This window comes from Xiphophorus hellerii, chromosome 22 (assembly GCF_003331165.1).
Source record: "Xiphophorus hellerii strain 12219 chromosome 22, Xiphophorus_hellerii-4.1, whole genome shotgun sequence".
In the NCBI taxonomy this organism is placed as follows: Eukaryota; Metazoa; Chordata; class Actinopteri; order Cyprinodontiformes; family Poeciliidae; genus Xiphophorus; species Xiphophorus hellerii.
Genome location: NC_045693.1, coordinates 11692552 through 11703770, shown reverse-complemented (window position 1 = coordinate 11703770; position 11219 = coordinate 11692552). Strand labels below are relative to the sequence as shown.

The 11219-nt window shown below is 36.7% G+C and overlaps 1 long non-coding RNA gene across 1 annotated transcript; it reads right to left on the bottom strand.

Moving 5' to 3' along the window:
- Positions 1-220: 220 nt before the first annotated feature.
- LOC116713034 (uncharacterized) lies at positions 221-10315 on the bottom strand. The gene is made up of 3 exons (XR_004337777.1): positions 10216-10315; positions 9754-9756; positions 221-231 (listed from the first exon to the last, which is right to left on the bottom strand). It is a non-coding gene; the product is annotated as an uncharacterized LOC116713034 (long non-coding RNA).
- Between the last annotated feature and the right edge of the window lie 904 nt (positions 10316-11219).

The window sequence follows — 11219 nt, the reverse complement described above, 5'->3', positions numbered from 1 at the left end:
TGTCAGAGAAGATACTGTTAAGTTAGTTTTATATGGTTAAACTAGACCTAATTAACAAAATTGGGTTGGTTATTATGTGTGAAATTAAGATTAACTGATTATCGTATATGCTAATACAACTTTTTCTTCATACTTTATTAAATAATTCATATAAAAATTGAGCAAGTAAATAAAAAGCTAAGTAAGCTTCTGTCTGCGCTGAGTAGCTCAGACTACAATGAAGTAGCTTATCTAAATCAGCGGGCGTGCGTGTGTGTGGGCGTGAAGGCCTGAATGTAGTGTAAAGAGTTTTTCTAGGTTTCTAGGATGTCCTTCTTTCATCTGTGCAATATTGCCAAATTTAGAAATATCTTGTTCAGGAATTATGCTAAAAATCTAAGCTGTGCATTTGTTACTTCAAGGCTGAACTCCTGTAATTCTTTGCAATCAGCAAGTTCAGAAAATGTAGTCAAAAGCCTTCAGCTGATCCGAAAAGCTGCAGCAAGTATTCTGATGAAAATGAAAACAAAAACTAATATTTCTCCTATTTTAGCTACCCCTCATTGGCTCCCTGTTAAATCCAGAATCAAATTTAAGATTCTCCTTCTCTCATATAAAACCCTTCATAAATTAAGCACTAACAGGTAAAGGGATAATGTGAACTGAAGTGAAAAATCTGGTCGTTTAAAAATGGGGTTTCTGTCAGGAATAGTGAGACTTGTTCTTGTCTTTTCTTCTCAGCAAACTGTAACTTATTGGTTGACATGTAATAATGAGTAATAACGTTCCAATAATGAGCCAGTGTTTGGTTAAAAGTACCAGCCTTCTCTCCTAACACCACAAAACTAAGATTTGAGTTGATTATAGGTGGCAGTTTTTTTGTGTACTGATAATTTGCAGTGTTGAAAGATAAAAATATACTTAAGAAAATCAAAAGAAAATCAGACCTCTCAAGTTCCCTTTTGATGGTAGAGAATAGCAGAGTAGATACTAATATCAATAGTTTAAAATAGTAATTTAAGCAAAGAATTGCTTTAACATCGGTCTCTTCTAAATGATCTATTAAAGTGTCACTTTGCTAATTTAATTAAAGTATTTTCATATGATTATATTGCTATACCCTCCTCACATTAAAAGTGAGTGCCTGTTGAACAACAGATGTCCCTTAAGTGCCTATAAGTTTCAATAGCCTCCTTTCACATGTGTGTAAGGATTATAACTTTGCCAATAAAAATTTAAATCCCTTCGAGGCTCATTAAGTAAATAATTTGGAACCTTCTTTATAACTTCTTCTTCTTCGATTGCAGTGTAGCAGCTTGATTGGTGAATATTAGAAGAAATTATCCAGGGAGACACTACAGAAACACTGTCGTCTGGTTTGTTGGATGGCATTGTTACAATGCCTCTCTGTTGGACCAGCAAGTGAGAGAAAAAAACCCTTCTGGAGTGCAGAAGAGGGTTTAGAGACTCCTATCCCACTCATAGTATGAGTGCGACTTCCCTTGATGTCTAAAACGAGCATTAGAATAAAATATGTCTCAGCACATTTTGGTAAGACAATCACTGTCCCTCTCCCAGTCTCGATTTCCTGGTTTTCCTTTTAAGGAAACATCGACAGATTCTCAGATCACTCCACATTGATATTTTAAGGCAGGGAGACATATCAAGGCATTGGAATAAATGTGATAGTATGAATCTATCCACTGCCAGCTGCTTCTCGGGCCTGATCCCAGTCCATCAGGGCATGAAATATTCATCCACAATTCCAACATGTCTGTCTCGAATACTGTACAACAGGGATTCTCTGCTGAATCCTGGAACACAGTGGCCAAACCACATGTCAGTGGAAGATTGGGGAAACACTTTCTGTTTGTTTTTGATGCAGGATAGTCAAAGGAACGTGTAAGAACGGAGCCAGAACTAATTTCTGCAGCATTTTGTTTCCAGATAGCTATCTCTGTCACATTGTGTGTGCAGTCGAAATGTTTTTGTTGAACACAGAGCTCAGAACTCATTCCCATTCCTTTTCACAGACGTAGCTCTGTTACCGCAGATAGACACTTATTTAGTCCACATTAACAAGCAGCTTAAGATTTATCATTAATGTCAGGGGGGTATTAAGGAATCCTAATGAAATTTCACGTTGTTCTTCAAGCGATAATTTTCCTCTGACCTCTCTCTTTTTAGAACAGCAAGGTTTAACTGCTTAATGTCAGCTAAATAAGCTGGTGGCATCAAGCTCCATTACAAAAAAAAATAAATATATTTCTTTTTTTTTGTTGTTTTCTTGCTCTCATGGATTTCAGCTCCTTTCATAATAATAGAAAATAATGACAACCCCCCATCCTCTCCCCAGCCTCTTTCAGACTGCGGTGGGCAGCAAGTTAATGACACTGGGCCGTGTTGCGGTTGGCTGCGTCCCCGCACATAATTATAGTCTGATTGTCACAAAAATCGGCTGCACTCGCTACCACGGCTGCTGTTTAAATCCTTCACCCTCTCCCCCTGCAGATGAACGAAAAGTCACATTATCTCTGCTGTGCCGGGGCTTCTGCTGTAACTGCCCTGAAATGAGTAATTAAAATTTAACTTCATAATGATAGGTGCAGCCTGGAAATTAATTGCCTTGTCTGAAATACAAATTCTGTTTTTACATGAGATTGCCTGCAAGACAGAACCTGGGTGATTCTTCCATGTACTGATAGTGGTTTCATAATGATAATAATATGTTTTTAACTGTGCGGTTATATAAATGAGAGAGCAGGAGAGGAGGGAACTCTGTTAACGCGGTCGTTAACTTTATAATATGTGAAAAACATATAAAACAGGCAGTGTAAAACCAGTTTAGTTTGATCATATACCATATTTCTCATTAAGCAATGGTTTTCAAACTACAAAAAATGGTCATAAAAGCAATATATAAGAACAATCTGCGAGGCATAAACTGTCAGCTATGGCAGCCATGTTGAATTTTGTGATCTAGACTAGTGAGAAACCTGCCTTTGTTTTATTATTTTGACTGCAGGGAACGTCATTTTTCCAAATTGGTATTTTGAAATTTTTACTTTGTAATGTACCAAGAATGAACAGATTCTTTTCTTTTTGTGACAAAACATGAACAGAAAAGTTTAATTTCTGCTGTAGTTCTAGTGGAAAATGTTCTGACAGTAACGGAAGGCGTAGTTTTTATATGACGTTTTAGACACATTGTCTTAATAGATTGACAGGGGAGTGTAATAATATTCCTAACATTCTCTGCACTTCTCTCTCTCCTGCAGATTTTAAAGAAAATATTGTCAACAAAAACACTACCAGATTTGTAAAATGGCTATCAGAGGAAATGCTGTGGGCCAAGTGTCCACTGTGCTTCACATTGGCCGGCTTTACCATGTAAGCGTGCATCTGTGGAGGTGCTTTGCATGGTCGCACTGAGAAACTACGTGGAACAGCTGCTCCTGTACTTCAGGAACAGAGCAAACCCCGCTGCTTCTGCCAAAGCCACTGCAGACGTTCTTGCCTTACGTGAGCTGAAAGTGAAGATAGATAAGTTTTGTGGATTTATCCTCAAATATATTGCCATATGTAGATACTTTACAGACGTATATAATTCCTATTTTGAAACCAGCTGCCATTGAGCAAGTAAAATACACATAATAGCTCTGCCGACATAAAGCAGTAAAAACCTACTAAGAAATAAATCTGATGTACAGAGTGCCTTGGCGGGGAGGTAAAATAGTGCAAATGTCTGTCTGTTGAAGGACTATATTTATTCCTTGCCACCTTTTGCTTCTTTGCCCTCCATTTACTGCAGTGTGATATGCTTTCTCATCTGATCCGTCTAAACTCTTCAAAAAGGAGTATGGCATCTTCCTGGCAATCAAAGGGCAGCTACAGTATGTTTTATCGTCATGTTCATTAAACAAAAACATTAGATATGACAATAAATTTTTCACCTAAATTACTGTGAATATTTCACCAAGACTCTTTAATAGAAGGCATAAAAGCTTATGGTGGATGTGTTGTCTAAATTATCCTCAGAATGTGACACGTTTGGGTTTCTGATCCTGCTGTCATCCAGTACTCTGATGGTTCTGATCAGCAGTGTCATCAATGTGAGGGACTTCTCTCAACCATCAACAAGGTTTTACTTCATATAGTTGGATCTTCTGCCTTAAGCTACTGCAATTTTAGGTTAACAGGAGTCACATTCAAAGCCCTACATGCAATATGTATATGGATCAAGAGAAACATCTGCAAGAGGCAGCAAGGAGACCATCTTGCAGGTTGCACGTGGATCTCGGTAAATGGGGCAGATGGCTCTGACTTACCATGACAAGTGTGTCTGGGAGTGTCTTTCCTACCACTGAAATATTTAGGTTTAAAGTAATTTTTGATTTTGACTTGAAGGAATATCCATGCTTTGGAGTGGTCCAGACAGAGTCCTTATTTGACTCTGATCTGTGGAGGGAGCTAAAGATTATGACAACAGCAAAGAGGCTTTTCAGCTTAATAAATGATTGAAAATACCAGTGGAAACATGGAAACACATGTTCAGTAGTTATAAGAAGAGATTGACTGCTGTAATGCAAGTGCAGAATGAATAATTGTAAATCACTCCTCCTGAAACTGACAGATAATTGAAGTGAAATAATGCACCATTCATAATATTTCTGAGTATTCATTTGTTTCTTGGTAGGGTGTTGAAATGTGGCATTAAACTTCCAATGTGGGACACTTTTAAAAGTAAATTTTGTCCACCTTTTATCTTGTTTAGTTAAAAATATTTGACCATCATAGTGCAACTTCTGATTGTTGAACTATGTTGCACTGTTTAAACCTTCTGAGGAAAATTATATATTTTTTAAACACTGTTTAAGACACTGTTTAAAAACATAAACAATGTTTACACATTCTGATGAAAATTATATTCAGCTAAAAGAAATGCTGCATGTTTTGATCGTGTGTCATGCATAACATCTGAGATGCATCATCACAGATGCAACCCAAAGACAGGGAACGCATAAAATCTTAGATATCATTTTCATACTTGTCATCCTGGTAAGGTATTATGTCTTCTTTCTGGGCTGGGCGTACAACAGATGTGAACTAAGGTACTCTCTGTACTCTTAGAAATTATGTATGACATCAATTAAGATAATCTTCCTTCAGCACCTAAAGTAAATAAAATTTTTAAGGTTTTCCCTACATGTATAAATATAAATATCTTGGTAATCGATGGGAGTTGGAAGCTCCCGAAGTTAAATTATGTTTTAGGCCCCATGCAGCCTTGGATCGGCTCAGGAAAAAGAGAAAGAAATGATAATGTGTATTTTCTGCCTTTGGAAAAACAAAAAGACCCTTTCAGAGCAAACTTCCTCTATCAACACCAACAGCTGTACCGACTCTGTCTATCTTCTGAAAGAGGCACAAAGTCTAACTGTATCAGCAGTGGCAAACCGGTTCCCTGGAAGTGAGAATTTCTGCAGCGTTCGCCACCACCCACAACATCAGACTGCCTTCCAAACCAGGCAGACTGAGGTTCAAAGTAGATAGCTTATCACATCCTGGGTCAGGACGATTCCAGCTCAGCCATAACAAAGAGAATCCATCATTCAAGACAAAGGATGGAGGGAGGAAAGCTCACGTTGCTGAAAACATGGAGGAAGAAAGAAAAGTGTTTCACTAAATAAACACCTTTTGGAGGAAAAACCCCCAATTAACTTTGATTTGAATCCCTTTCAGCTGCTGGTTTCCTGAGCACTTTTTCCCTTTTTTTGTTGGTCTTAGAATGAGTTTCCTCCGTGAAGCTGCCATTGCACAACTCTGGGACAGCTTGTGAAGAGATACATCAAGGACTTGGCAAACTACAAAATGGGGACACACACAACCTCTGTTGTCCTGCCTCTCACTGCAGCAGACCTCTCCGGGGATTTACCTCCAAGTTCAGGTAGTTGGTTGTCATGGTAACAGCCTAGAGTGAGGGCTATTTGCATTGTTTCTGCTTTCATCTCTAAAACTGTGTCATTACCCATACAGTACAGGTACTCGAGTTTATTTGCCTTCTCCAGCCTCGCCTGATTGTCAGTCTATTTATGTGTCCGCCTGCTTGCCGTCCCCCCCCCCCCCCCCCTCTCTTTCTCTCCCTCTCTCTCTCTCACTCTCTCTGCTGGAGTCTGCCTGCTTTCCTTCTCAAACATCATCCTCTTCTGTGGCTGGTCAATCTGCAGTATTCCTCCATTAAAGATTTATTTACCGCATCTGCTTCTTTTCCAGCTCCACAGCTGGGGTACAGCATGTATTTGCAGTCTCTTTGTTCTGCATCTAATATCCAAATGTCCACCAGACAAAGACAGTGAAGGAAAGACTCTGCTATTACATAGCAGGCTTAGAAATATGAACAATATTAGATGCATCACACAAAAAAAATGTACATAACATGTAAACTGTGCAAGTGTCTGATGACAAATTTGTGACGTGATGGGTTTGAGGGACTGACATTTTTTTTTTAGAAACACTTCTGACATCTGCTGGTCACGATGGGAACAACAGGATATGCATTCACAAGAGAATCCAAGCTTGGTGCGAGTAGCAAATACATTTAAATCACTCTCATTATTGTAATGTAGAAAATATCTGAACCCTAATTTATCATCATAAAGCAATGTAAATATTGAAATGCAAGTTATTTATTTTTTTTTTGTAAATGAAAAGGTAAATCCAACAATGTAGTCATGTGTCTATATAATTTATATCTGTATAAAATTGAATGAATGAAACAACATACAATGATTGCATGATCAGAAACAGAGTGATAAATAACTGTATCACATACAGGTAATTACTTAAGGGAGTCTAATTATCAATGTGCACTTCTAAAAACACATCTGCTAAAAATAAACTATCTGGAGCAAACATCTCTAGCAAGACTTAATGTGTTTTATTACAGATAAGACAGATGCACTCTGGGAGACTCATATTGTAATGGATCCACAATCTGTACATATTTGGAGATGAAAGAGAAGAGTCACAGAAGACTGAGAGAAGTCCCCAGAGCTGTCATAGTTTCATTCAGTCTGGGCGTAAGCTAGTGTATCATAAAAGAAAAAAAAGAGCAGCTATGTATTGACTTCACGCATCGAATTCCAAGTGCTCAGTGGTTTTGTCTGCAGCGATTTCTGCCTCTCCACAGCATGGCTCTTTTCATGCATTAGAAAACAGTTGTCAGAGGAAAGAAATTTCTAATCTGTAAATGAAAAGGAAAAACTCCAATCCATCTGTTTCAAATTAAGAAATTTAAATACTAACATTAAAGTGTTGGAGAAGTAATTTAAACTGATATGATTAGCAAAAATATTTTAAAGTTTAATATTAACAAAACAACAGAATATTTGCAAAGTGCCCACACTCTCCAAATACTACAATATCATGATTGATTTAATAAAGTTGGAGCCAAAATAAAAGGTTTGAGGAAAATCAAGTGCTTTTAAGAGAGATAATTTTACTTATCTCTCTTAAAATGTTAATTCCAAGCTTCTGTTTGCATTGTGATTCATATTTCTTATAACATTACATGCCAAGAAGAGCCTATTATCAAGCTATACAGTGGATATGTGACTCACTGTTTTACACATAACTAGTACATATTTATGAAGGCAAACAGAAATGTAGTTGTATCTGTTCTTCTTTATCCTCCTAAACTTTCAGTATTGATTTTATAAAACAAACTGATAACAGGGGACTTAAAGGAAGTAAAAACTGCTGGAAAAAACATGTTTTTTTTAACTGTGAAACTTTATGATCACAAACAACACCAATCGTATCCTCATTAGTCTGACTGCTGACTCAATGCTGGAGCTCTCAGTCTTGACATGAACTATGTTGTGTCATTATTTGTCAGACTTGAGTTGGCTCTTTCCATTAGCTTATACTCGTTTAATTATTCTATAGTACAAACTGTAAATGGAGAGACTGTTTTTTGGAGGATGGGAAGATTTTTCCCCCCATTTGACTTTTGTTTTTACAATGGAATCAGGTTCATTCTGCTCTGTTTTTGTTTAACATTAACTAGTATTCAATGATCTTGAAATTATTCAGTTCTCTACTATAACTCCATTAGGTTTGAATTACAGAAGGGCTTGCTTGGAAAGAACCTCCAGAACATTAGCTAATTCAAGACAATTATTCATGCATGGTACGGTTTTTTTTAAGAGGACCAAAAAGCTGCAAAAATCCCTTGAGACTAAATAACATTAAAACAAAAATAAAAAAGTAAAAAGTAAAGACAAATTACTGAATAAAACACATCTAATATCCACTGTAAACTGGGTCCTGTCTTATTTATGCAAATCCAAAGATAACTTATTGACCACAGATCATTTTCATGTTTTCCTCCTAAAAATACCAACCTCATTCTTACAAAAGATACTTTTCATAGCTAAATGGTAGGTAGTTATTTGAGCCTCCTGACTGAAATCTTGCAAATAAATCTCAAAATTATCACAGTGTTGTCCATCTGTTTTAAGATGCCCTAGATCAGTACTTACAGAACTACTTTCGACTTACTCAGACTTACTTGGACCAACAAAGTGAGGCAGCATTTAATTTGCATGCTCCTCGTCTCAAACAAACTTTCTGAAAAAACAGAGATGAGTGGAAATTGTTTAAATCACGACTGAACATTTACAGCAGCTTTTGAACAAAGAATCTGACCAATGAATGAACAGTTTCAAACATTTGTTTCTTTTATGCCTTTATTGTCTGTATTTTTTCAAAACTTGTATCTTTTATGAAATGCTTTTATGCCTATGCTTTGTAATTTTCTTTCTGTCTTCCCTTTGATGTTTTGCAAAGCATTTGGATTGCCTTGTGTATGACTGGTGCTACAGTAAAATAAATTGTCTTGCCTGGAGACAAAATTTTCACCCAGTCTCGCAAAATATAGCTGAGGATCAATCAGACTGGATGGAGATCATCTGTGAACATCAATTTTCAATTCTGGTCAAATTTCTCCAACATTCTTAAGTATTTTGTCATCGCTTACGTGTTTTCTTCCAGAATTGCCCTTAATTTAGCTTCTTCCATCTTCCATCGATTCTGATAAGATTCCCTATTCCTTCCTGAAGAAAAGCATCTCCACAGCATTGTTTTGCCAACACCATGTTTCACAGACGGAATGGTGTCCTGATGTACAGTGTTAGCGCTCTGTCACACATGCTGTTTTGCAGGTAGGCAAAATAAAAAAAGTAAAAATGAATGTGAATATTTTTGCATGGCAATGTAAAGGAAATTGCTAATCGCTGCTAGTAAAGTTCCAATCACTTTTCCTCCTCAATAAGTTTGTTGTTCTATAAATCTAACAGTGAAATGTGCGCTTTAGATAACAAAACAAAAACACAAGTTCGTTCTTCCAGAGAACTTTATGTTCTCTTTCAGTCAGCAATTTCTGCCACAGCGGTAGTAAAGCTATAAAAACTCCTGGGAAACTGAATCACAACTCGGACACTGTCGACAGGTTGTAAAAATATGATGGACAGCGAAGAAACATGTGCTGGCTCTGAGAGCTTAATCCGTCTTATTGATGACAGGTCAGTGTCTCTGAGGAAACCTACGATCAATGGAACTTGACCCTCTTAAATATCAGCAGTGCTGACACCCCTCTTGTCTCTATGCTTCGCCCCAATCAGGATTGATAGCAGCAATTTTGCACTCCATAGACAAGTGACTGCTGTTAGTTCCTCATGTTTAATACTGATGATGCGGCACATTGTCCCGCACAAGCTGTCAGTTTCCTGTTATGCTTGATTATACAGTGATCTCGGTGATCACTCAACCATCACCACAAAAGAAAGTCGGGTGGTGACATATTGCACCAGCATGTTTTCAGGCATCGAGAGTGCTGCTGTGACATTTCACATTGTTTTATACCAACATTTCAATATGTTTTCCTTCTGATCATAAATTTAAAGGAAAATAAAATTTGCTGACTTTCCAGCATGGTTTATCGGGCAGAAAAATATGTCTATTTTTTATGTTATGTCACATTACCACTAATGCTGCCACTAACGATTATTTTAGCGATCAATTATTTTAAAACTGTCAAATTCTGCACATCTGTTATTTAGCAACTTAAGCTTATTTTACACAAGATTATAAATACATTAAAATTTTAAATAAATTAATAACCAGATTTCTTTTCAAAATGTGAAATAAACATTTTATTACCTACAATGCAAAAACAGCATTCCTTTAGTGAATCCTTGATCATTTGTAGCAAAGAATGCATCTGCAGCTAAAAACTACTTCTAATATCAACATGTAAAAATCTCAGCCCTTTCTGTTGATTTTTTTTATTAACCAATTAATAATTTCAAGGGGGGATTAAAATGAGATTTGTTTAACAGAATGTGAAGCAAGAGAAGATAAAACTAAGCCACTTGAGGAGGTCTCGGTAAAACATAGATACGGACAAATAAGCTTTTTTCTTAATTGCAAAATGTACAGATTTTTTTGTACAATTTTGGCCTAACTGTGTTGTTCTTTCAGCAAATGGCCTTTTATACTCCAGTTAGTGATTAACTGATTACTAAATTAGGTAACAATTATTTCATGATTGATTTATCATGATTAATCCAATTAATTGTTTCATTCCTAATTACTATGAACCTCATTCTGTTTAAATTTGTATAATACATAACAGAGCAACACAAATGGTTGCTTAACTGAGAAGCGGAGGGATGTTGAACTAAATACATGACATTCTGTTCAGATTATAGATAAGCAACATTAAACATATAGTGATCCAGCTGTTAGCCCTCATGACTTTCAGGAAAAGGTCTGGGATTTAAATCTCAATGTAAATCCTACAGTTGCAGTTCTAACATTTATTTAGAAAAATAACATCCATAGAACTGCTCAGAGCAACGATGACAGCTCTTTGGGGTTTTGGATGAACACAAAGCACCTCTCTGTGAATACCTGTAAACTTCACTGAATATTTCAACAACTGATCTGTTTTAATTGAAGCCAGAGGCAGCAGGATGCTCCCTTCGCACATCTCAATAAGGTGTGAAGACAAAAATGGCAGATTTTAGCACAACCAAAAAAAGCACAGCAATGCAATTGAATTTAAAAGCCATATTTCAAATTACATGTAAATGTTAAAATCCGAGGTCTGGTTAATTAATTTCTCCAAACAGACAAAAGCCACTGTTTATTATACAAGGTATCCTGTAGCTGTACTC